Here is a 26857-nt window from a genome sequence, read left to right as displayed (position 1 = left end):
CACTAAATCAGTACCTATTTGGAGGCTGGTGTGCGAGTAGAAACAGAAAATCCTGCATGACAGAGGGCAAAATGCCACTCTTGGGAAACCTGACTGTACAGACAATAAATAGTGGCTCGTAAACACACAGAGGGACACCCATGTAGTCGCCTGGTTAATGTCTAGGACAGGGACTCTGTGTGCTATCGCACTGTTGTAAGCTTGGGCCCGGGGAGAATGAGCACTATCCAGCAGTAGATTGTCCGCTTTTGCCCTGCTTTTCCCCACAAAAGGCGAATAGTCCACCCAGGGGTCTTTGGTAAGATAGATACAAAAGCAGAGCTCTTTTGGGGTCCAAGCGATGGAGTCTCTCTATTCCCTTAGGGTACGCAGGGTATGGATTGGCTGACAACTTTCAGCAGAAAGTATGCCTGCATCCGCAGAAGCAGTTTGTCTAGGAAGGTGGTGTAAGGCGGAGTGACAAAAACAGCCAGAAGCTCACTTATCCTTTCTACTTGAAAGGTAGCTATAAGGGACAGCTGTGAAGTGGCTCAAACGGAATACACATCAGATAAGTCACAACCAGATTAAGGTTCCATTGGAGCAAGACAAAGGGAAAAGGTAAAAACATTGCAGCCCTTTTAAAAACCACATCACAACCAGAGAAACAATCAGTGATGAGCGGACAATAACGCCAGGCCAAAAGATAGCCCTTAAGTGTGCCTAAAGCAAGACTTTTCAGGGCAACAGACAGAAAAAACTGTGAAAAGTCAGACAGTTGGGCCTGAAGTGGGTCAATCTGCCTCAATGACAGGCCTATACAGTTTAGTAGAGGGACACCTGGCTGCCATGATCACATCAACCACCTCTGAGGAAGGTCGAAGGTGTTCAGCTGAAGGTAGATGTTGCAAAGGCCAAGGTGAAAACCCTGCCCTGTTGCTGCGACACTAGGCTCTCCTGCAGGGGCAGACGAACCGGAGGACCGATGCTGAAACCCAGAAGGTTTGGATACCCTACTCTGTTCCAAATCCAGACACACTAGGATGACTTGGGGCCAGTCTGTCCTGCTCTTCTTGAGAACTCTCGTCAGAAGTGGTATAGGCAGAAACGCATACAGGAGTCCAAAGTTTCACTGAGGAGGAACGCATCTCAGAGTGAGAGACACTTTGGAAACACCAACGTGCAGAAGCGCTGCACGTTCTCGGTGGGGGCAAATAATTGAGTCCAGGTTCTATCCATTTTTGTGGAAAAGACCTTGCACCACATCTGGCTATAATGCCACCTGTGATCAACTAGGAACACCACATCTGGCTATAATGCCACCTGTGAGCCACTAGGTGCTGATGGTTAACTTACACCATAGTGGCATTCAGTGAGCACACCAGGTGGTTCGCCACTAGGAAAATTCTTTGGGATCTAGCCATTTGCAGAAGCGCAAGGGCCCCCTGGCACAGCGTCTGACACCACCCCGTTTGCTGAAATACTACATGGCGGAAGTAATGTGCATGAGCACTAGCACCAGCCTCCTCTTAATAGATGGCAGAAAAGCTTTAAGCGCCAAGAAGATGGCCATCAGCTCCAGGAAACCGACAGAGCAGGAACTACAGAGTCCTCTGATGTCCACCTTTCCCAGGTGGCCGCCCCAGCCCATAAGGGATGCATCGTTAACTGAGGTTAGCTCAGAACAGGCACGGGAGAGGGGGTCTGCCTCTGACTTAATCGCGAGTCAGTAGCCACCACTGCAGATCTTTCACAGTCTTGTCCAAAATCTGGACATGGGAAGAGTTTCTCTTGATACTGGGCCCACTGCGACTTCAGATCCCACTACATAGCCTGCAAATGCCGCCGGTCGTGCTAGTCCATCAGGAGGTGGGAGACTATCAGTCCTCAGAGTCAACCACACCGAAATCCAGGACTGAGGCTGAAAGATCAGATCATAGCCTTTATGTCCTTTACTCTCTCCTGAGGGAAAGGCATGAAACCAAATCATATGCGGAAATGCGCCAATGAAGGGGAGCATCTAAGGAGTTGAGTGTTACTTTGGTACAGTGATTGCGAACCCCAAAGATGACAGGAAGATTATCATAAGCTGGACTAGGCCGAGCGAGCAAGTGGTAGTGGACTCTCCTTTAAACGTTCAAGAACAGAGTTGCCCTTGACTCCAAACAGGCGTGTCTCATCGAAGGGCATGTCCATTAGGGAGGACGAGATGTCGCCAAAGAACAGAGTTGATCGCAGATATGTATGACCACGAATGGCAACAATGGTCCCTATAGCTCTTTCATAGCGGAATGGAATAACTGTGGAGCGCACAACACTACCTTCTAGCGCAGAGGTTCTAGGAAAAAAGTTTTCAGATCCAGTCAGACGCCTGGGGATCAGTCAAAAGGTGTGGAATCCGGAGGAAGAAAAGTGTCTGACAATAGCGCTTTGCTTTTCCAACTTAAAATCTTACAAAAGTATTACAAGCTGAACAACATGATTAAGCTTGCTGCAGTATGGACAGATATAAAATACATTTTACTTTTTTTAGACCATAACAGTGTCACTGACATCAAATGCAGATAATAATGGATACCTTGAAAATGTTGGCGAGGACAGTTTATTTTTGATACAGACTTTTTCAGCTTGTGAGGTGAAAAGGCTCCACTGCCCCAGTCCCCACCCCAATCCACTGAACTTGTATATGCTTAGGATCAGTAAAATTGTGGAGGATGATAGGCTGAAGTATCTGAGCAAAGTTCCTATGCTATGCGGTTGGTCAATAGGAAAAACTGTGTACACATGGTACATAAGAGTGTGCATGATTTGTGCTTAGTTTCTTTACAATTCAACTTTGCCATATCATCAAATATAAAAGGAAGGCAGTCGCGAGAATCCCATAGACGGGTCATTTCCTGTTATACATCCAATAGTTCCACCATTTAGTTGGGCTTTCGGTAATTGTGTCCTTGAAGATCTCGTTCCCTGCTATTCTTCACAAATCTCTAATTACCATAAATCCAATATGGCTACTCCAAACATCTGTTTCAATGCTGTCTGGAAGGGGTCTCTTCCGAGAATTGTGATATCAGAGAGTGGTGTTTTCAGCTAAGTATACTCTTGTGTTGCACTGGTCACACTAGACCATAAAATGGGGACTGTGTTGCCTCTTAATGGTACATTTTCGTGTATAAATAATTTCTGACAAAAGAGTTATTTTGAAAATGTGTTTTGGAGTCCAGCAAATGTGTTGCAATATGGTAGAGAGTGTATTAATGTCAGAGATCCCCTCCCTATAAGGGGCAGCTCAAATGTTTTAATCATTGGATCAGACTGCCTTTCAGCCATCTTTCACTTAATTTTCACCTATTTTGGTAGTCAGAGTCTTATAGAATACCTAGTGCAGTTTAAGAAACTGCATTAGTTTTACATTTCAATCCTAATACATTCATGTTTAAAAAAAACAATCAATCACAAAATTGAAAAACCTGAAATTTATATTTACATTCATATACACAAACACGTTCCTACTGAATTGACATACATCAAAAATTGAGAGTAATCGTTTACTGCATGAAAATCTCAAATCATTGTGGAAGTATATAAATACAATCAAAACAATAACTTGCATCTTTATACACTCAGTATTTACCAGAAACAGAACAGTAGCATTCCAAAAGTTAATACTGATGAAAACAATTATGAAAAACTGGTTTACAGAACTCTGAAACAAAACCTCCCGTAACATAAATCAATACTCAAAGGAGTATGTAGTTTGGGAAGATAAAAATGTAGATTCTTAGTAGCTGTAGAAAGGGAGATTAGGATGCTACTATTAGGTTTGGTATTTTCAAAAGATTTACAAATATTATTAAATTCACAATATTCATTTAAAGAACAGCCAAAAAAACATATCAAGCATTTTCCCAGTGTATTAATCTCTGAAACACGGTATACAAAAGTGCAAAACCCCCAAAACAATCATTGGTATATACACTTGGCTCAGCCTATGAACAGGAAAGTGGCAAATCTAAATTCTGACAAACTAAGGGCAATAAAATATATGGCTATCTTCAGTAAGATATAGACATCAGGTTGCATTTAAAGGGGACAGTAAGAGAAGGCTTACCATTTTTGGTACCATATTGCATAATGAAAGTATTTTCCATTAACTTTGCTACTTGAACTCTTTAATGTTTGTAAAAGATGAGTATTCAAACCAACAGTGCAAACTAAATGCTCCGGTTCCAACAAGTGAAAGAAATCTTTCAAGGTCTTCGAGAAACAAAGAGGCACTTAATCGTAGCAAAACGAAAGCGGACCAGAGCTACACATTTTATTGCATTTGCTTATCAAAACCATGTTGCTGTCATTTTCAGACCAGTAAACTGCATAATTTGTTAATTTAGTTATAACATGAATTGAGTATGCAGAGCTTAAGACTTCTAACTAAACTTGAGCATTTATTTTTGAAGTGGAATGTAAGCGCAAGAAGCACCGAATAGCAAGTTTTAAGTTTAAAATCCAAAGCACTGTCAAGGGTTAGTGGACTGCAAATTAATACATACAATAGGAGTACCAAAATATACATTTTCAAAATGTTTGGCAAGTTTTATCACTGTGTAATGCACCAAATTGGTTTGCTCACTTGCTTTGCACACATACGCTTGATTTATTTTGCATTTCCACAGATGAATAAATGTAGCATGAATCACAAAACAGCACACTAAAATAATGACGAATGTGTCGAAAAACATTCAATAACTATTATCAGTGTCAACACCTGTAGGTGTACAAGCTTCAATTTAGAAACACCATACCGTGATAAACGCACAACATTGTGCTACGAAGGGGTTCACATCAATGTTTTCAAAGAAAACAATGTAGTAAGTGTCCTAATAGTATGCAACATGGAATTAATTTGGAGACAGTCTGCAAAAGGAAAAACATACAATTCAAGAGAATAAAAGTAAAATATCAAAAACTGCTCAAAATATTTGAGATAACCATTCACAAATCATTTTTAAATTTCTCTGATATTTATAGTTACCTGAGATGCATACAATATATTCTTCAAGACAGTTTATCAGCAGCACTCAAGTACAAAAACACTATTTGCCTTACATTTGGTCAATTATAAATAAAAAGTCTGTCAAGGAAGGCCCTTATATACTCAGGAGTAACATTTCAGGAGCTCAGAACACCATTTATTGCCATACGGTAAGAATTTCAAAATATAAATTATAAAACTGTAGTGTTCTTCAAGTGTAGAGTACAATCACAGCTTATTTCTTGAGTTGTCCCTCAATGTGCCATCTTGAAGTTCAGTACTCCTCTGCCAATACTCAGCATCCACATGCCTGAAAGAAAATACATTGATCAGCTGGAAATATTACACTGGAATAAATCATACTTTTCCACGTTTATCTAAAAGGCATGGAACAAAATCCAGTTTTGTCAACTTGCATGCAAAATAGTTTTTCATTTATCTAAATGAAGAGTGACTAAAACTTGGTCATCAAACTGAGCAACCACTCCACAAGTGTACGCTGGCATCAATGACTGACTTCAATGAGAAATTATCCAAATTAATTTTATTTAGATTGTTGAAGGAAAATAGGCAGACATCGAAGAAGTTCTTTATATCTGAAAACAACAAGTACAATGGCATGAGGACAGGAAACATTTAGCAATGTTCGTTGCTCCATGTAAGGTAATCTTCAACCCAGTGGAAGGCTCATCTGGTTGTCTAAGGTTCCAAAAATACTTTTTAATCCACCTTTTCAGATCAGGAGTAGATGTCCTGGCATCTCAAGTTCTAGGATGAACCGTTATACTAGCAATAACGTGTCCAATCTCACAAAAGCAATGAAAGAGGTCATTTTCTCTGGTCGATATCAGAACAAATTGCAGAGCAACCAGTAGACACCTTAAATGCAAGAGACTACTTGCTTATACCGACATTGCATATTTCCTACAAGCAGTGAACTACTTAACTAAAACTATGGATCAATGAACCGTGGTATTTAGAGAAATGACAACTTCATAGTAACTTTTGTCTGTGATTTGAAGTAATTTTTTTTAAAAATAGTAATTCCTTTCTTTTAAAGGGTTGAGATTCCTTCACACAGACATACATATTGGTAGTAATAAGGAGCCCATTAGGAAGACCCCTAGCACAGATGATGTATGCATACTTAACTTGGCATATCTTAATTAAATTCATAAAGACTAAGGGCCAAATTACGAGTCTGGAGGACCGCCAGACCCTGGTGGCGGTCCAGCCACCTCCGCACTGGCAGTCAAACTGCCATATTATGACTTGGGCAGTCGGACCGTAATTGGACCTATGGCTCGCCAGGAACCCATTGTTCCCCGACTGTGGCGGTCAGGGGCAATGTAATATGCAGGTGGTGCCACTGCAGAACCGCCATATATATTACAAGTTTTAGGACAGCCAGCAGTTTCATGGAGGTCTTTCCTCCATTAAAAGGCCGACAGTGCTGAAATGTGCCCCTCAGTCTGGGGATGCATGCAGTGAGGCACAATATGTGCCCCTGTGTGTGCATTCACGCAGTTTCCTGCACTGCATTGACTTTATAGTCCAAGCTGTGCAGGATCCCCGTGTGGTGTTCCCACTGTGGTGCCTCTTTCAAAGGCACCACAGCCTTTGAAAAACACACTGCAGCAGGACCACCAGGCCGCCTTACAGCACACCACAAAATAGGTCAGAATTTGGCTGGCGGAAGGGACCTTTAGTGGAGCGGTGGTTGGCACACTCGCGCCACCGCTCTGCCAGAAGTCGTAATTAGGCCCTGAATATCTCTACTCATTTGCTACATTTTGAAACAGGGCTTGAAGGCAATTTCCCTTTAAAATATGTCACACAGTTTATAATTGGAAAAAAGGGCAGAATATGACCTTTCCATACAGGCAAATAGAAAAAAAAGACCGTAAAGCCATTATCTAGATTTAATATACTTTTAACTCTTCGGCCAACAATTCAAAAGTAGGAAATGTTACAGGTCTTAGGGAGGAACTGTGCACCATATTCAAGTAAGGCTTCTCCAATACAAAGAAAGCAGTAAAAAGGCAGGAAGGCTCAGTACATTTTGACAGGACAGTGGATGATCGGTCTACAACACTAGTACAAACTAGTGCCCAGTCCGGAGTCACAAGAATGACTGTCTCGGTGGTTCTCGACTTTCTTCAGAACTCTGGGCCCAAGTGGTATGTGCAGAAAGGCGCACAGGAGGCCTGAGCTCTACTCTCAACGATAAGAGTCGCCGAGCGATAGCGGTCTTGAAAAACTGCTGACATTGCACGCTCTCTTTGGAGGCGAACAGATCTAACCAAGGCTCTCCCCACCACTGAAAGAGACCTTGAACCACCTCTGACTGGAGATGCCCTTCGTGAATCGATGGGCATCGACGGCTCAGTTAGCCAACCCTGGTGTTCAGAGACCTGCCAGGTGTTAAACCACCACGGTTATGCCGTGCTGTTACGAGACGTCTTGAGATGCAAGGTATCTTGACAAAGGGTCCACGACCCCACCCCACAGTACCATGTGGTGGTGGTGTCCGTGAACACGTGCACTAACCCCCCCCTTGACAGAGTGAAGAAATGCTTTCGAAGCTAGCTGGATCACCCTAAACGCCAACTAGTTGACGTGGAGCCAGAGATCAGTGTCCTCTGATATCCACCTCTCCCAGATAGCTGCCTAATCCCAGGAGTGATGCATCTGTCACTACTGTGAGATCTGAATGGGGAAGGGAGAGGGGTCTGCCTCTGACCCTATCGCAGTGCATCAACCAATACTGCAGGTCTTTTACAGTTCCCTCTGAGATCTGGAGCACAGAGATTCCTCTGATGCTGCGCCCACTGAAACTTCAGGTCCCATTGCTGAGCTTGTATATGCCATCTGCCGTGATTTACCAAGAGGATGCAGGAAGCCATGAGTCCCGGTAGCCACAGTCATTCTTGCTGAAACATCAGTATCAAAGCCTAAATATCCTGGACTCGCTGCTCGGAAGGATAAGCCAGAAACTCCACTGTGTCCAGAAAAGCTCAGCTGAAAGGGAGCATCTCAGAAGGATTAAGGTGAGACTCTGGCACGTTTATAAAGAACACCAGCGAATGCAGGAGGTTCGCTGTAGTCCGGAGGTGGAGGACAACAGCTACCAACTGCCATCCTCTTGGTAAACACTTAAGTGGCGTTGGTAGGGTCAAATTAAAGGATGGTGAACTGAACGTGCTTGTGGCCTAACGTGAACTGCAGGTAACACCTATGTGGGGGTAAGAAGGGGATGTGAAAATATGCATCCAACAAATCCAAGGCTAATAGACAGTCTCCATGGTCTAGGGCAGACAAGACCTGAGCCAACTTGAGCATCTTGAAATTCTCCTTCATGAGGAAGAGATTTATCTTGGTTGTTTTTCGGTATCAGAAAATAACGCAAGTAACAACCATTGTCTACTTCTGAAATCAGAACCCATTCTATAGCTTCCTTGGCCAGGAGAGCTGTAACTTTCTCTGGGAGTAATGCTAGAGGATCCTCCGCCAGCCGTGCGTGAATTAGTGGTAAAGGAGAAGGAAAATACAGAAAAGGAAGAATAGCCTTCCTGAATGATCTGCAAGACCCATTTTTATGATGTTATGGACCTTCAGCATAGAAGATGGCATTAAAATTCTCCCTTCGAATGGTGTAACATGGCCTTGCAGAATCAAACTAGGAATGCTTGGAGGCTGCGGATGCAGAGGGCTAGGTAGCAGACGACTTCTGGATACCACTGAGGTCTGAATGAACCGCATCCACATTGTCTCAACTTAGGAGTCATGCAGGACAGTGGTTGGCATATGGCTGACTTTGAAAACCCCTTCCACTGCCACGAAAAGGGAGAAAGCTAGACTGACCACGAGGTATTTGAGAGATCCAAGGATCTGGCCATAGACCAAGATGCCTTGAAGCGCCCCAAGGACTAGTCCGCTTTCACACATAAAGGACGAGTCCAGTCAAAGGGAACATCCATAAGGTTAGCTTGTACATCACCTGGAAAGCCAGATCTTCTCAGCTAGGCATGGTGTCAAGGCCACAGTTGACAAAACCACTCTGCCCAGTGAGTCAGTAGTGTCAATGCCACAGCCACACCTAATGGTAAATTTTACAGCATCCCTCCCATCCATCACTGCCTAAGACAGCATGGCATGGGCCTCCTCTGGGACCTGCGGCAGCAGTTGGCCAACCGTTTCCTAAAGGGTGCGCAAGAATAGGCTCAATAATCATGCTGTTTTCACTGACCGCAATGTCAGGCTGGTAGAAGGACCCATCTTCCCAAATGTGTCCAGCCTTCTGGATTCCCTATCCGGAGAAGTGGAAGGGAATGAGCCATGCGATGTTGAAGCCTAAACTACCAAGCTCTCAGTGGAGGGGTGTTGGCTGCGGAACCTTGGATCGCACGGTGCAGGGCGATGGCAGTGTGCAATTGTCCTGTTGACAGGAAACCCTGTACTAGGCTTGGACCAAGTGACTAGAAGGACATCTCTTAGTGCTTCATTAAAGGGCAATATGGGTTCAGACATGGAAGCCTCAGGCTGAAGCACCTTGGTCGAGAGACTTCTGACCTGCACAGACGGCAGCTCCAGGCCAAGGACCTCAACTGCCCTTCTCACCACCATGGCATAAGATGCCCCCGCCTCCATAGCCACACTAGGTGGAGAGGGCATACCAGTAGCTGGAAATGTGTCCAGTCCACTGGCTTCCTCAAGATCCTCATACAAGGCAATTGTTCCACATGAATATTCAATTGTTCCAAAGGAGTCCATAGACCCCTACCATTCCGCACTCATACCTAAAATTCCCTCAAAACACACAGGCAACAACGTAGAACCTCTTGGCTCGCTGGCGTCGAGCGGCGTTGACCCGACTCAGACGTTGGGTATCAAGATTTGGAGGGTGCAGTTAGGTGGGGCCAGCGGCAACGACTTCGGGCTAGATGTCAGAGAAGTTCGCGTTGGCGCGACTGACGTCGACAAAGCATAGGTTCCATGACACGTGGGTGTTGGCGTACAATCTGGTGGGGCCTCCTCAGAACGCACAGAGCCAGAAGGCGCCGCGTAGGGGTAAGCCTGCTGAAATACACAGCGCATGGCCTAGAAAAATTTCTCAATTTGAGCGAGGGTCACTTCGGCACCTGGATATGGGGCGAGGCACGCAGTTGAACCAGGCTCCCCAGAACCGTTCCTAGAGCGTTGATGCACTTAACTGGTCTTGTCAGTTTGGACTTCTTTTTGGGACTCTTCCTAGAGTGTCCAAAGGACCTCGAGTGAGAAGATGACGTAGGGCTCCTGAAGCATTACCCCTACATTATTTCTAGAACGGGACCGGGATCTCCAAGGAAATGTGCTTGACAGTGTGGACTACCGGGCCGCAAGGAGCTTCAAAGATTGCTCCAGCAAGGCTTTCACAGCCATGGGCAGGCAATCAGAGTACGACTTCTTGTTGTGGTTGTGCTCAAGGCACCACAAGCAGACAGCATGGGGTGGGTTACAGACGCCAGACGGTTTGAACCATGTAAATCTAGATGACATCCTCGACACACAAGGGAAAATCTCGACAAAATGTTGAAAAAAGCGGAAAAGGGGTAGCTTTTTTGTGAATCAGCACTTAACTAGCACAGAAAAAGAACAAACGTATGTCAGCATGCATGAGTAGTACCTATATAGGTGTCTGCAACAACATAAACCGATGCAAACGGCGCCAATGTCACGTAGAGCCAAATGGAGCCACCTGATGGTGCGCTGGTGTACTGCTCATGCAAAAGTTTCTATCACATTAAATGATCTGGGAGTTGATGGATGCCTGGAATTCTAAATGCATTCCACTACTTCAAAGGAGCAAAATGTGCTAATAGTATATGCCATTCAGCAGCCACACCCCCAGCTTGAGGCGCTTTAGGACCCCTGTGATAGGCGAAGTAGTCTCACTAGAGAGGAATGTAATGGGTAGTGCCAAGGAGGCTGGGCCACGATGTGAAGTAAGAGAGGAAACCAAAGTCTCCTCGAACAACTTGGTACCACTAAGAGCACTTTGGCTTAATCCTCTCATATGTTCTTTAATACTTGTGGGATCAGTTGGAAAGTGGAAAAACCATAAAGAAGCCTCGGAAGACACTAAGTTGGAATAGTCTATTGCTCTAGCTGTTATGGAAAGAATCAGAGCAGAACTGTGCTATGAAATGAAATGAAATGAAAAACAACTTATAACGCGCAACTAAAACCCGAAGGCATCAAGGCGCCTAACAAACAAGATTCCTCCAAAAGGCAGAGACAAAACTACGGGTAGGCTTTGGCAAAAAGACGAGTCTTCAGAGCCTTTCTAAAGGCGTGTAGAGTGGGCAGAGACAATTTCATCCGGTAGGGTATTCCACCATTTCGGCGCTAGGGTCGAAAAAGCTCTGCCCCCCCACTTAGCTCTCCTAATGCGGGGCGTACGTAGCAGAGACTTCTTGGCAGAGCGTAGATTTCTGGAAGGGCTATAAGGGACCAAAAAGTCAGCGATTCCTCCTGACCTATTTGTTGCCAAGGCTCCATATGTCAGGCAGAGAATTTTAAAAAGGATCCTGTCCTCCATCGGCAGCCAATGAAGGAGTTTCCTGGCAGCAGTGGCTGAGGAACGTCAGGGCAGGTCTAAAACAAACCTCGCTGCTGCGTTCCGGACCATTTGTAAGCGCTGCAGCAGGCCCTTATTGATCCCTGCATACAGCGCATTACAATAGTCTAGTTTTGACCCTATAAGAGCTACCACTACCTGTTTATTCGCTTGCGGAGACAGGTAGTATTTGATCTTCCTTAGAATATGGATCACCACCCAGCAGGTAGCAATTGTTCTATTTACCTGCTGCTGCATGCTAACAGTGAGTAGGACTCCAGGGCAAAGAGGTTCAGCCAAGAACCAAACCGCTCTTGAAGGTCTCTTAGAAAATGTGAGGTGAGAGACACAGGGATGCTGATAACGGGAACATTCGACTCAGCTGGTCCATTTCTCCCTCCCCGGAAGATGCACTGCAATTGGAGAACAGAGAATGTGTTCTGCCAACAAACATACCTTCCAGGAAAAGAGACACTACTGCCTCATCCTTCCCTGACGGTTCAGGTAAGCTCCAACTACCCAATTGTCCGTTTGAACGCAAACTGCTTGGTTCTTATTTAGGGGAGGAAAATGAAATAATGGTGCTCAAACCGCAGTTAGCTCCTTCCAATAAGATTTGAGGTATTTTTGTCTGCTTAACTGCCCTGCACCTGAACTGATCCAAGTACAACAGCACATAACACTTTGCTGGCCACTTTTGAGTAAGTCAGTAGAAGGGGAGCTACTAGTGAATTAGCCTTAGCTAACAGAATTGATCCCTTATTGAATGTAAAGCGGGATACGACAAGTAACAGGGATTGGGGCTCATGATTATGAGATGGTGGATACCACTATTGGGAAATTTTGTGGACAATAGGATAGGGCTGAAGATGACTCCAAGGAAGAATTGACAATGCTAAAGTAATTTCCCCCTGACTCAAGAGTCACGGTCTGCCCAAGGCCTTCAGAGAAGGGATGATAAGCGAGCCATTGGTCTGTTTTTTCTCCTGGGTGTGGAAAAAAACTTCTCCTAGGCCCATGTGGTAGAGGACTGCAAGGAACCTTAAGGACTGGGATGGATGAAGATGTGGTTTGCTGAGGTTCAGGAGGAACCGGTGATCCTGTAGAAAACAGCACACCTGTTTGATGTCCTTCTCAGTCTTTAGGAAAGCAGACGGTGCATTCAGCCAGTCACTGAGATAGGGATACAATTGAATTCCTTTAGCATGCAGGATAACCACCAATGGGGCCCAAGAGCATTTTAAAACATCTTGGTGCTGAAGCAAAACCAAATAGCAGAACACAAGACTGGTAGTGCTGATTCTGCGCTACAAATCTGAGGTCCTACTGGTGGCTTGGAAACATTGGAACCTGAAGAGCTAGCAAACATATTTTGGGATCATAGGTAGACTCCCATGATAACGAATAGAAAAATGTTTAACAGAGTCACCATTTCGAAGGTGCAATGAGAGATGAATAAATGCATACCCTTCAGATTCAACACTGGACAGTAATCCCCTGAGGCCTTTTGTAGTACAAGGAACAGAATTGAGTAGAATCCATGGCATTGTTCTTCTTGAGGAACTGGAATTAAAGCTTTTTTTTCTCCAAAGCAGCAACTGGATCCCCACTAAAAGATTTGTTGCCAATGTGGATTTCTTGGAAGGGGAGCTGTACTGCAAAATGAGTTATTTGTAAACTCTATATTATATGCCTGAGAGACTACTTCTAAGGCCCATGCTTCTGTTACTGACTGATACCCAAATGCCCTGAAAAAGTCACTGAATGATGCCAAGTGACCTGAAAAAGTCACAAGTGCATCTGGCAGGGTCGTCGTTCAAGTAATCGTGCTTTTGGAGGGGAGAAATTGGAAGTGGAAGCAGCTGGCTAGAACTAGGTTTTAGGGTTCCTAGGCACGACCTTTAATTTGACAGGGTTGGGAACTACCAGGTGGAAACTACCTGTTATATCCAAAACCCCTTCATTTAGAAAAGGTTTGGACCGGAGCCAGTGGCGTAGCTAGGCCTTAGGCGGCCCGTAGTGGCCCCTGAGTTTGCCACCCGCGGCGGCGTCATTGATGAGTAGAGGATTGGGGTGCTGGTGATTCTTGCGGCCGCAGGTAGGGGGGATGAAGAACAATTGTTACTTACTTGTAAACAGGTGGTTCTCCAGTATTGGTGTCTTTCATAGATTCACATGCTTGAATATTCCCCGTCGAAGTGAGAGTCCAACGGTAAATAAAATAGCAATAACCTACTAATAACATATGTATGTAAATACATAACACATAAAATATATACTAGAAAAAGTAGTAAATACACAAACACAATTCCTACATAGGAATACATGGTAGAGAGAGAAAACACTTGTAACATATTCCTGTCATTATGTTAGTCCAAACTACAGCCAATCAGGCGCCAGCACCCGTCCAGAACCTTCTCCTCAGAGCTCAGTCCCTCAGATTTTCGTAGCACAAGAGTGACAAAAGTCTATGAGGAGAAGCAACCCTCTGAGGGGAGGTGGGTGGGTCGCATGTGAATCTATGAAAGACACCAATACTTGAGAACCACCTGTTTACAGCCAAGTAACAATTGTTCTTCCCCAGTATTAGGGTGTCTTTCATAGATTCCCATGCTTGAATAGAACAGAGAGCACTAATAGCCGAGGAGGCTCAAATTGCCATGCAACAGCATGGAAGAAAGTCAATGAGACAATAATACAATCATGCAAGTACTGATAGCAATCATATAAAACCATAATGGAGGAGGGAAAACCGGCTCGCCTTAGTTAAAAAGATGGCGAAGCACTGCCTGTCCCACTGCTGTATCCGCCTCGTTGATGGCATCCAAGCAGTAGTGTTTCGTGAACGTGTGCCTGTTGGACCACGTGGCTGCTCTGCAGATCTGTTGAAGCGGCACATCAGCAAACAGGGCAGTAGAGGATGACATCGCCCTGGTGGAATGAGCCCTCACTGAAGATTGTAGAGGCTTGCCGGCTTCCCGATGGCAGAAGATAATGGCTGAAGAAATCCAAAGTGCAATAGTTGGCTTGGTAACAGGATGCCCTTTACGCATGCGTCCATAGGCAATGAACAGTTGATCGAACCTGCGAAAAGGGGCTGACCTGTTGATGTAAAATTTAAGGCATCTTTTAATGTCCAAAGAGTGCAATCGTTGCTCTGCCGGAGACTGAGGATTGGCAAATAAATTTTTTAAGAAAACAGGTTCATTAAGATGGAAATCCGTAGGCACCTTCGGCAAAAAGGTTGGGTTGGTGCGAAGCACTACACAGTCAGATATGAATTGGAGGGAAGGAGGTTTAATAGTGAAAGCGTGAAGATCACTCACGCGATGTGATGTCAGAGCAAGGAGAAGGGCTACCTTTCAGGTTAGAAACTTTAATTCCGCCCTGTGGATAGGCTCGAATGGCGCCTTCATCAGTTGGGCCAAGACGCCATTGAGGTGCCAAGTAGGAGGCAGATTCCGAATAGGTGGGAACTTCCGGAACAGTCCTTTGAAAAACTGACAAATAACTCTGGAAGAGCAGAGAGAGGAGGAGCCATCCTGCCAGAAACGAGAGATTGCCGCCAAGAAAACTCTCAAAGTAGAATGGGAAAGCCCTAATTGAGCCAGTTACAAAAAGAACGGAAGTAGCTGATCCGGAGTGGACTGAATAGGATGGATATTAGCAGCCGCGCACCAATGACGGAACCTCTTCCATTTGAGCTTGTAGGTCTTAATGGTAGACGGAGCTCTGGCCCGAGCGAGAATGTTTCTGCACTCTGGCGAAATATTCAAATGGGCAAATTCAAGGTGCTCCGGTTCCAGGCCAACAATTGCAGAGAGGAGGTGTTCGGATGGCAAACCGGACCCTTGTCCATCGTGAGGAGACTAGCTCGAGGATGGACTCGCACTGGGACAGAAGAAGCAGCTCCGAGAACAACGCCTGTCGGGGCCATCTGGAGGCGATCAGGAGAATGTGGCACGGCTGTCTCCGCATCTTCCACAGCACGCGAGGCACCAGCGGAATCTGAGGAAAAGCGTAGGCGAATAGATCGCACCAGTTCATCAAAAAGGGCATTCCCGCACGACCCATGGTGGGGATGCCAACTTGCGTAAGATGGGCATGTCCGGCTCTCCGGGGTTGCAAAGAGATCCAGAGACTGACGACCCCACAGTTGAAAAACGAGGTCGAGAGTTGGTTGATGTAACTCCCACTCGTGGGTCGACGACGTCGATCTGCTGAGGGAATCCGCTAGGATGTTGGAGATGCCTGGTAGATGTACTGCCGTCAGGGTAACTTGGTGACGAATTGCCCAATCCCAGATCGACTGAACCAGCTGATACAAGAGTGGAGATCTGGTTCCGCCCTGCTTGTTGACATAGTGCATACTGGTGGAATTGTCCGTCTGATTGAGCACCGACTCCCCTTGAATCACAGGATGGAACGACTTGAGTGCCAGACAAATGGCCATCAACTCCAGCCTATTGATGTACCAAGAACGTTGAAGCAGAGTCCATTTGCCTTGAAGGTGAGCACCCCAGTCTTCTAAGGAGGCGTCCGTTGTTGGAGTGAGTTCTGGAGTAGTGGAGAGGAAATAAGTCTGTGTTGCAAGGTTGGATGGCTGCGCCCACCACTGGAGAGCTGCTCTCATGCGAGCGGTGACACTGACAAGGTCGTTGAAAGAACCGGTGACCTGACGCCACTGTACATACAATTCCTCTTGAATGGGGAGAGTCCGCAGCCTGCAATTTGGGATCAACGCAATGCAAGACAATTCCATCCCCAGAAATGACTAAGATCCGGACTGAAACTGACTGTTTTGCCCGAATCAGAGACACCAAGCGGAGGATCATTTTGTGACACGAATGCCTTGGCAAGCGTTCTGTCTAAAGTGGCTGCCAGAAAGTTCCTGCAAGGAGCTGGGTCGACCTGGGACTGGTCGGCAATGATCTAGAGGCCGAGGGAGCAAAACACGTCCTGACAAAGGTGAGTGTCTTGAAGCAGCTGGTTGTGAGACTGATTTGAGGAGGCAGCCGTCCAGGTATGGAAATATTTTGACGCCCTGAAGACGCAGGTAAGCCACCATTGGAGCCAATACTTTCGTGAAGACACGAGGGGCGGATCGGAGGCCGAAAGGCAACACCTTGAACTGGAAGTCCCTACGTTCCACCCTGAAGCGCAAGTACTTCCGATGCCGTGGAAGAATTGGAACATAGAAGTAAGCATCCTGGAGGTCGATGGTGGTCATGAAGTCGCCCATGGAGAGAAGACGCAAGATCTCTGCGAGTGTAAGCATGCGGAAGGATTGGCTCTTGAAATACCTGTTGAGTGCTCGCAAATCCAGGATCGGTCGCCAGTCTCCTGTCTTTTTGAGTATTAGGAAAAAACAGGAATAGAATCCCTTTCCCCTTTGAGACTTGGGAACCACTTCGACTGCACCTTTTTGGATTAGAAGACGAACTTGATGGAAAAGCTCCTTGAGGTGGGGAGGAGGCGGGCCAGACGGTGGAGTAAGAGGAGGAATCTTGACGAACTCTAAAGCATGGCCCTTCGCTACAATGTCCAGAACCCAGTGGTCCGAGGTGATTGAGGACCACTGAGAAGAGAACAGGGAGATTCGACCTCCAACACTTGGGGGGAGAAACAAGTCATTGTCGTTTGGGAGTGGATCCTCTATAGGAAGACTTTCCCATGTAGGATTTCGAAGACTGCTACCAGGTGGACTGATGTTGGTTGGAGGAGTAACGTGGATTACCCTGGTGGCAGGAGCGATATGGAGTGCTTCCTCCGCAAAAAGTTGTTGAGGTGCCGCGTCTGTGTGCACCACGAAAAGGTTGCTTTCGAAACTGTAAAGTCCCCAATGAGCGAGCAGTATCAGTGTCCTTCTTGATGGACTGTAAAGCCTCAGACATGCGTTCCAAAAAGCGATTCACTGTCATACGGCATATCAAGGATTTTTGCCTGTACTTCCTGGCGGAAAGAGGTAGAGGCCTAAAATTAATAAAGCATTAGCCGCCCTCACCGTAGTGAAGGCCATTGTGGAAAACTTGCGTCCAGGCGACGAGCCTCCCGATCTGGAGGAACTGTAATTGGAGAAGTCCGATTTCGTGAATGACGTTGTGCAGCCTGGGTGACCACTGAGTCAGGCTCTGGTTGTGCAACAAGGCACGCCGGAGATCCAAAGGGCGCCTTATATTTTTTCTCAAGGCGAGGTAGTTGCGCCGGTATTGAATTTGGAGTTTGCAATAATTTCACTCCTTCAGTCCAAATGAAATCTATGATGGGTATGGTATCGACTTGCTTGAACGGTTGATTTTTAAAATCGTAGAGGAAACAGTCCTCCTCCCTCTTGACTCTGGGCAGTTTAAAGCATTGAGTCGCTCTATCCATCAGCTGATGGAAACTTGCGATGTCCACCAGAGGAGAATCCCCAGGAGTCACCGGAGGAGGGGAAGGCGTCTGCATTTGATAGTCGTCCCACTCAGCCATGTGAGTGGTGTCGTCATCATCGTGAACTTCTCCATCTTCACGTTCTGGAAGGACGTTGTCATCGTCATCAGCGTACACCGTAGTGTGTATTTTAACTGACGTCTGAACCTGAGAAGAAGGCGTTGGTGGCTGTGGTAGTGGAACAGTAGCAGGAGCCGCAACAGCCGCAGGCGAACCCTGTAGAGGGCAGGAAACGCCGGTTGTGGGCAGGAAACGCCAGTTGTAGTCATCCAACATATGCTGGAGATTGGAGATGAGCGACAGAGGCAGTGTTGCAGTTGGAACCTGCACAGAATGTTCCTCTGCCTGAGAATATTGGTAGTCATCATCTTCACCGTAGTCCTGACATTTGATAATTAAATCCGATGGACTGCGTGCCACTATGAAGGTATCATCCACATCATGGTCAGAATCAGAGTCCTGCTCAGAACCCTTGGCAAACAAGGGCGAGGGAGGCTGTAGTTCACTTGGGATGGACAGCTGGTCAACTGGCCGCTTGCGACGTTGGCGCAAGGGGTCGACGGTGGAAGAGCCAGACCCGGTGGAAGAAAAAGGCACCAAAGGCAAAGAAACAAAAGAAGATGGAACAGTCGTCGACAAGGTCATCGACGGTTCAGACGACAAAGATGGCATTGGCGTCGACAGAGTCGCTGCAGAAGGATCCACTGTCGACGGGGCCGCAGTTGATGGGACCAACGTCAATGGTACGTTCGTCGACTGAGTCGTCGTCGATGAAGCCGCCGTCGACTGAATAGTCGTCGACGGGACCTACGACGAGATTTCTTTAGAACTTTCGTTGACAAGGATTTTGCTGACTACGAAATAGATTTCTTCGTCGACGATGAAGCAATAGGTATCGTCGACGGAAAAGTCTTAAAGCGAAGTGATACCTTCGTCGACATGGATGACGTCGATGTTGCCGAAGATCCGGAGACTGATGTCGTCACTGTCACCAGAGACGGCAGACCTCGTCGTCAGGACGATCGTCGATGCTCCCGTCAACGAAGAAACATGTTTTTGAGCACAAACATGATGGGAAGCAGCAGAAGACGCCTGAGAGCCAGATCTCGTGGGCGTAGACGTAGCAGGAGGTGGTGAGGACACCGCAGGAGCCACAGATAGTTTTTCAGGAATGGAGAGGGCAATTCCTGCACACTGCTACGTTTGGGAAGCTGCTTTTGAAGGTCCAGACACCAGGCTTTCTGCATCAGGCAGAGCCGAGTCCTTATCCTTAAGTCTTTAAAGCCATAGGAGGAGAAAGCCTTCTCTGACCTAAAGAGTCTTGGTAGAGAAGGTTCTGCAAAATTTGCATTTATCAACCTCATGGCCGGGATAAAGACAATAAATGCACTTCTTGTGGGGGTCCTCAGAGTAAAGACGTAGTTTCCCACAAGAAGAACAAGGTCTAAATAAAGACTTCTTACTTGAAGACATGCTGGAATTCACAGGAAAACCTGAAGTTGAGAAAACTGAGCAGAGCTCAGGGAGACTCCCTTCACTCGACGTGCGGTAGAAAATCTGAGGGACTGAGCTCTGAGGAGAAGGTTCTGGAGGGGTGTTGGCGCCTGATTGGCTGTAGTTTGGACTAAAATAATGACAGGAATATGTTACAAGTGTTTTCTCTCTCTCTACCATGTATTCCTAGGTAGGAATTGTGTTTGGGTATTTACCACTTTTTCTAGTATATATTTTATGTGTTATGTATTTACATACATATGTTATTAGTATGTTATTGCTATTTTATTTACAGTGGGACTCCCACTTCGACGACGGGGAATATTCAAGCATGTGAATCTATGAAAGACACATAATACTGGAGAAGGGGTGGGGTCCTACCCCCCCCCCACCCCCCCAACTCAAGCCGCCTGGGGTTGTCCGCCCCATCACCCCTCTGCCCTCACCCCCCTAGCTACACCACTGACCAGAGCCATGAGATTCTTGATTGCTACCGATTTTTTCTTCAATCACGTCCTCAAGATGTTGCTCGAAGAGTATGGAACCATCAAATGGTAATTACATCAGAACCGATTTCTGCACTGTATCTGCTCTCTAAGAGCGCATCCACATATGATTTTTTGCAGCAGCAGGCACCAAGACACATAGATAATCAACTGTAATATTGCAAAGGAACCAGATTTTTTGCTGCATAATGGCCAGTGTTGGTAAACAGTCAACACTCATTTATCGGACCTGCAAGATATTGAAAATCTGAGAAGAGGTTAGACAGTGCAGGTGGTATAGAATTCTTTGCTCTCACAGAAAAATGGAAGCTCCATATGATCTGTAAAGGACTCCCCACTTTTTATCAGGAGGCAAGGAAGCTCCTGAAATAATGCTACCCTGCGATAGGACTAGACATGCGGTTGGCTGTTAATACTGCAGGGCATTCTTCTATAAACTTAACCAGATCGCATCTGGGAAGAAATGGGAAATGTGAGAGAGCACCCAGCAAATGAATCCAAGCAATGAAACTGATCTGGCTGTAAGCTGGTACTTGTGTTAAAGGCTCCATCAAGCTAGTCTCAAATGCTGGAAAATTTCTGCCAGATCCAGACCCTGACTAAACCACCCTCTCCTCAACAGGGTCAGTGGTTTTATCACCAGCCTCTTAAACCCTAGGAACCTTCTTTACTATACAACATTTTATTGATTGTATCTCAGACATCTCAATCAGGAACAAGGCCACATCCACACAAGTGGACCTCACAAATAGTTTCCACACCGAAAGCAGCCTCGTGATCACATAATAAAGACTTATTGCATCAACACCAGCCCTCCCCTTCTCCCAGGCGTCAAGAAGACAAGCCGTTATATAAGGTAGAGATGAAAACCTACAACAATGCCATTAAGAATGCTAGGAAACCCTATTTCGCGAAGCGAATAAATAATAACAGCAACTCTCCTAAAGAGCTTTAAAAATAGTAAGAGAACTATGCAAACCAGCAAGTATGTCCCAAACCTTGCTGCCTCCAGAAGAATGCTGCGAGAAGATAAGCAAATTCTTCTCTGATAAAATCAGTGAGATATATTCCTCCTTCAATAATCAACCCCAATAGACAAGACTGATTGGGAATCCTTGGATCCCCACCCTGACGCTCAATCCAGTTTTGGACGTTTTTCCCCTTTTACAGAGGAACAACTTGCAAAGGCAATAGCAGGGGATGAGTTATGACTGCACTTTCTTTTCTCTCGGATCATACCAGCACCATGTCAACATGTAACCCAACTATTCACCCAATCTCTGGACACCACTGTATTCCCAGAGATTTGGAAGAAAGCCATTGTGACCCCTATGCTGAAGAAAGCAGGCACAGACGTCCACAATCCAGCCAACTATCGTCCAATCTCCCAACTCCCTCACCTATCTAAAGTTATGGAGAAGCTGGCTTTTTAAAATAATTTTTTAAAAAAGTTTTTTGTTGTTTTTCAGAAAAAAAGGAAACCTAGCAAAAAAACATATTTCATATTGCAAAGTTGTGACTTGTTCCGGGAGATTATACAATTCCATATAGAAGGAAGCCGACATAAGAAGAAAAACAATTGTACATATAAACAGATACTACGCATTAATAATCTTTGAAAGAATCCATATTCAAGAACAAAAAATATGCCTTAACCTCGGAAGAGGGAACCAGTCTCTCCCAATACCCTATGGCAACCTAAATATCTGAAAGCTAGAATCATAACACCATGAAGCTCCATGAAGGGGAGTTGTAGCATATTTACAGCTTGAAAATGCCAGGTAATTGAAATTCATTGCAATTTGCATTACTGTAACCATTCTGTTATAGGGGTCAACAACTTTTACCCCTTCTCCTGCATCCTTCGCCCTTTCAAACGGTAAACTGAAAATTCAATATTATATATGGCTATGAGCCTGGCTCGCCAATCACAGAAAGTAGGGGGGGTCAGGGCTAATCCACTGGGACGAGATACACAATCTGACTATAGCCATTGAAATAAAGACAAACCCAGTGATAGCTTGCGTCCAATTCATATTTCCCTCTACTCCCAAAATTACTAGATCTGCAGTAATAGATAATGGAAGCCCTAAAACCTTAGTAAGAAAACATTCTGTAAAATTGTCACTAACCTAGGACAAGAAAAAAACATTAACTGTATCCGCTGACGGCATCCCGCATCTACTACATGAACCACCAACAGTCCCTCCCCACTTGGCAATTTTTGCCGGTGTATAATAAAGATCAAAAATAGCCATGAAATGTTGGCTCCGAAAGCTTCCAATAACAAAGTCTGGTTTGCTAATTCAAGTGAATCCTCAATATTGATGCCCTCCTTTCCAAATTTCCTATCTCATTTATCATTCTGGCTTAATAGATCATCAGGAAGAGCCTTCAATAGATTCCCACTATGCAAAATTTATTTTGCATTAATTCAACTAATGGGACCTTCCTGCACTTTAAAACAGATCCTTGCGTCTTACTATCTAATAAACTACGAATCTGTAGATACTTAATGAAATCTTGTTTAACCAGACCATATTTTTCTTGTAAAAATGAAAAAGAGGCTATTTGGTCTTCATGGCCCTAGTCCCCCACAGTACTATTTCCAAATTTGCCCCATCTGTATGTGGTTTGAACTTGAAAAATTGAAGGCAGTATCCCAGAGGCCGATAATGGCGTATAACTATTAATATTAGAAATCTTCAATCTGCTATGTAGCTTTCTCCAAATCAAATAAGCTGCCTTAATGGTCTTGAATCTAGTTTTATAGTAACTGGGTTCTAAGATCTTAACCAAGCATTGTTTAGCATCCTCTCCCATGCCTATTTAATAAATAGTTGGTCTGACCGCCTCGAAGCATTGGGCCTTATCTCAGACTAAGAGTACCCCCATATGTTGCAACATGCACGCCCAATAATACAGCAAAAAATTTGGGGTGGCCCAACCCCCCGCAATCTTGGTAGGGTCAGCCACTTAACCGCTCTCCTAGATCTACGAGCGCTCCATAAAAATCTGGAACACATACTTTCAATCTTGGCAAACCATTATGCAGGAAATTTGTACTTGTTTAGGAATAGTCCTAAACAAGTACAAACATTTTGGAAATACCATCATTTTAATGACATTGCTTCGCCCGCACATGGATAAATACAGATGGTCTAGCCTCTCCAAAGTCTGATTAATTGTATCAATTATGGGTCCTAGATTTATGCCCGGGATTTGATCAAAATCTGCGGTAACCTTGACCCCCAAATATGTTGCCACAGGCACAATTGGCATACCCGTAAAAGACTCAGTGCCAGAATAGAGAATCTTGTCGAAATTTAATTTATACCCCGAGTAAATGCCAGATCACTCATCCAGATCTTTAACTGCCGGGTATGCCAAGATGATATCAGATGTTAATATCTTATATTCTGTATCATTAACCTTCACTGGCTTGATGTTACTGCATTGTTCTCATTCATGAAGAAAGGGGTCAATATCCAGTAAAAACAAGAGAGAACAGGGGTACCCCTGCTGAGGGCCTCTGCTTATACTGAATCTGTTGGATTCCTGTCCCCAAATATGAATCCCGGCCACCGGCAGTTGATACAAAGCCTGAATTGCCTGGAAACACTCAGTAGCCATCCACTTCCATCATTGGACGGACCACAGGAACCGCCAGGAGACCCTGTCAAACGCTTTCTTAGCGTCCAACAGGATCACCCCTAGCTGAGACCCAGTGGCCTGAGCCCAGTCCAGAAGGGAGATAACTCTTCTGACATGATCAGTCGTGTCTCGCCCAGGAATGACCGCGTGCTGCCGTATGGAAACCAAAGGATTGATAATATCACAATCTAAATGCTAACATTTTTGAATAGATCTTACTGTCAGCATTAATAAGTGAGATCGACCTATACGAGGATGGGTTTCATTCTGGCTTGCCTTTCTTTTTAAATACAATTCTAGTAGTCCTATGCCAGGAATCAGGAATACAATCCCTCTGTGCTAACTGAAATAGAGATATTCGTTCTGGTCTTAATAAGTTCCAAAATGTTCTAAAAAAAATTCCAAAGGAATCTGATCCGGGCCAACAGCCTTACCGGAAGCTAGAGTATTTATAGCTGTTTCTATCTCTTCCTAAGTAATTGGGGCTGCAAGGATCGTATTTTGATCTGATGTAATCTAAGTAGTTTGAAGATCTTTAAAAAATTCCTCTGAGGATTCCTCTCTGCTTACATCGAGTCCTTCAGCTACTTCCTCAGTATAGAGTTGTTGATAAAAGTTCTGGAATACCTTCAAGACCCTTGTTGAAGAGTCCTGAATTTGGGGCAAGATGGCGGCCGCATAAGTGGCCGAGTGAGCTGACCACACATTCCCTTCCAGTTAGACCCCATCCTTCCCTGCTTTAAACTAGCTTTTTTTGGCAAAGAAGGCAATGCAGCATTGAATACTCACAAATTCCCACTGCTAATGATCTGGCGATCTTGGCTTTGGCTGTGTGGGATCCCGCTGCCCTGTAAGTTAAAGTGCTGCAAAATCTACGAGTCAATGGCCTTTTGTGGCTCGGTTACCAGCGGACCTACACGGATGCCGGCGAAATCGACCTCCAGGGGCCTCAAGTCACGGGGACCTCCAGCAGGCACTGGCAGTCAGGGAAGAACAGCTCCAGTCCCGAAGGGGGAAGGTGAAAGAGTTCTGATGCGGGAAAACGCCGCACTGGTATGGAAACGCCGGGCGCTGGTGCACAGTTCAAGGGGAGGGATGGCGCTAGCATTCACGCTAAGCAAACGGTCCCAGCCTTGTTCAAAGCGAAGACTTCAAAGAAAATGCCGGCAGCGGGAGTTAAGGCAATGCGAAGGCCGGTCTCCCTGTTTATCCCTGAGGCTGCCCCTGTAGCTGAGTATGCTGCTGATGCCGCTCCCTCAGCGGTGAGAGAGACTGAGCTGTCTCGGATTGTGCCTACGGAGGGGTTACCGCTGGGGGGACTCTGGGCAAAGGGCATGATCGCTCCTGTACAGATAGCCTCTGTCAAGAGCAGGGAAGTCAATGGTATGACAAGTGTGCTCTCCTTGGAGCCGGTAGCTGCTTCATCACAACAAGCTCAGTGCATTCTGAGGCATGCAGTACTGTTGAATGGAGATCATGTAAAAGGGCCATTTGACCAGGATCACACAGTCGGGGAGGCTGACAATTTGCAGGGAGGAGGATCTAGCTGACAAATTCTACTCCCTGGCAGACCAATCGAACTCTTCCGGTGATGACAGCTGTGCAAAAGATTGGGCGGGGGAAGAAAGTGACACCAGCAGCCTGCATTGGGAGGAAGAAAGAGAGAAATCTCTTATAAGTCCTGAGACAGTTAGAAAACTTAAAGATCAATCCGCCTTATCTCTGCAGAACGGGGGTGCCACTGGGTCAATGACCTGGGATTATTTCTCATCAAACTTGGGAGGAAAAGATGTAGTAACTGGGGCGCTACCTGGAACTGCATTATCTGGAGTGGCTAACTCTAACCCCAACGATCCCGAAGAAATCACCCTCTCTACAAATTTATCAGTCGATTATGGCCCACCGTGAGGAAACAAGAGCTGAGAGTTCTTGGACTCAAGGTGCGTGTCGGAAACTGCAGAATGCCATTCACAGGATCGCAAAGACATGCTATGATTTTGCGACAAGAATTGGAGAGGCTGAGACCAGAATTTCTCAGTTGGAAGATGAGCTGGCTGCACAGAAGATTCTGACTGAGTCCATGCAAGCCCAGAAGGATGACACACTTTTGAAACTGACAGACTTGGAAAATCGTTCAAGGAGGAAAAATCTCCGGATTTTGGGTATTCCGGAGAGCAAGGAAGGGGCAGATGCATGCCAGTCGTGATTGAACTTTTCTAGGAGACTTTCCCCGAACTCTGACACTGGGACTGGAAAAGGCAACTGCAAAGGGCCCATCGTTTCCCGTTCAATCAGCGAAAAAAAGGTGGGCAGGTTGATAGTCGACCACGTGCAATCCTGATTTGTCTTAATAACTTCCTGGCCAGGGAAGCCTTGTATGACCTAGCCAGGCCTTATCGGTAAAGGGCTGCTAAGGAGTGAGATTTCTTCATAAGGCCAGACTTCTGTCAGCCTACCATCGGAAAGAGATGGTTATTGAGGCAATTAATTCCGCTATTTCAGGCGAAGGGGGCTCAGGTTCTTTTGACTTAACCCGGCTAAATTGAAGGTGGTTTTTCAGGGGCAAACGCATTACTTCCAGTATCTTTGAGGGGGGAGGGGGGGGGGGGCTCTTATTAGGAGAGGGGGTGGTGGCCTAGCTCTGCATCACTATGGACTGTCGGTCCCCATGCCTCATGTAGTGAGAAGGTGGGTGCCTCATGTGGGGGGGGATGTGGGGGGAGGGCTTTTGGGGGGCGGAGTTATGCGTGGAAGGGGAAGTGGGTGGATGGGGGGTTGGGTGTGTAATGTTTTTTATATTTGTTAATGATTCTTGCTATTTATGGAAACAAGCAAACACTGGCATAGTCGGGAAGCTTTATAGGTATCATCTGTTCGTGCTCGGAGAAGAATATGGCGCTTTCAAAGATGGCAGGTAGAAGGGGCAGAATATCTACATGTTCATGGAATATCTGTGGCTTGAATGACAGGAAAAAAAGAGGGTTATTGGCCAAGGGTTTAAAATTCATGAAGATTGATTTGCTTTGTTTGCAAGAAACCCATATCCCTTATAGTAAAAGTGGGTCGCTGAAGGAACTCTGCCATGATCTTTTGGCATATACACGGCAGGGCACTACCATCGGGGGGGGGGCAATTCTGGCCAGGCGTGGTCTTGAGACATGT

At 45.7% G+C, this 26857-nt stretch overlaps 1 protein-coding gene across 2 annotated transcripts in view; it reads right to left on the bottom strand.

The window, feature by feature from the left end:
- Positions 1–3440: 3440 nt before the first annotated feature.
- ZNF217 (zinc finger protein 217) overlaps positions 3441–26857 on the bottom strand; it is a 178033-nt gene continuing 154616 nt past the window's right edge. For both annotated transcript variants that reach the window (XM_086932446.1, XM_086932447.1), the window contains exon 6: positions 3441–5321. The gene's annotated coding sequence lies outside the window, so the exon portion shown is untranslated. The remainder of the gene's footprint in view (positions 5322–26857) is intronic.

Source organism: Lissotriton vulgaris, chromosome 7 (genome assembly GCF_964263255.1).
Source record: "Lissotriton vulgaris chromosome 7, aLisVul1.2, whole genome shotgun sequence".
Classification (NCBI taxonomy): Eukaryota; Metazoa; Chordata; class Amphibia; order Caudata; family Salamandridae; genus Lissotriton; species Lissotriton vulgaris.
This window is presented reverse-complemented; position numbering and strand designations above follow the sequence as displayed.